Source organism: Halyomorpha halys, unplaced genomic scaffold (genome assembly GCF_000696795.3).
Source record: "Halyomorpha halys isolate HHAL.00 unplaced genomic scaffold, Hhal_1.1 Scaffold207.1, whole genome shotgun sequence".
NCBI classification, from domain to species: domain Eukaryota; kingdom Metazoa; phylum Arthropoda; class Insecta; order Hemiptera; family Pentatomidae; genus Halyomorpha; species Halyomorpha halys.
Genome location: NW_027104696.1, coordinates 443,063 through 443,892, shown reverse-complemented (window position 1 = coordinate 443,892; position 830 = coordinate 443,063).

The following is an 830-nucleotide window of genomic DNA, read 5'->3' as shown; positions in this document are numbered from 1 at the left end:
TTCCTATACCTTTATTTTCTATCCTAAATTTTATTCATTTTAGCTGTATCAATGAATGTTATTACAATCAATGGTTGATATTATTTTTGTAATAAAAGACTACTCAAGCAAAAAGCAGTAAGGAATTGGTTTTGATCTAAGAAAGTAAATACTTACTGCTTGTTAAAGTGTTATGTTCTTATTATTTTTAACAGATCTAGCTGGGAGACAACCTACACAATTAATTGAAATATGCCATACTTATTAAAAACAACAAACAATTTATTGTTGAATTTTATTTAGTATTTATCAGTTTATATAATTTATATAGTATAATTTATTAATTAGTATTTATAGTTAAAACACATATGTTACTAATCCGATATTTTTCTTTGAAGATATTGAAGTAACAATAATTCAATGTGTCAAACTTTATCTTTTGATAACTTTGCAGTTTTTAAACCAAAACCAGGGAGGAACAATTTAAATTTCTAATTTAGCTACAGCAGTATGTGGTACAGCAAAATAGAACACAACAAAAAATTTTAAACTCAAAATCTGACAAGGTATACTCAATCATGTACCGATAGAGTAACTGGATTAATTTTTTATTACAGTTACCAGCAGTTTTGGATTTTTTTTTTTTATTTGGTATAATATATCTTCAAATGTTTTATGAATCATTCTAGAAATTATTAATTGATGTTATAGAATTGAATGATGTAACTGTCTAAATGGTGCATTGTGTAACAAACAATGAAGAAAAACTTGAATTTTTATTTTTTCAAATTTAATTTTAAATTCTACATTTACAATACAAAACTATATTAGAAATTATAATTGTATAAAAT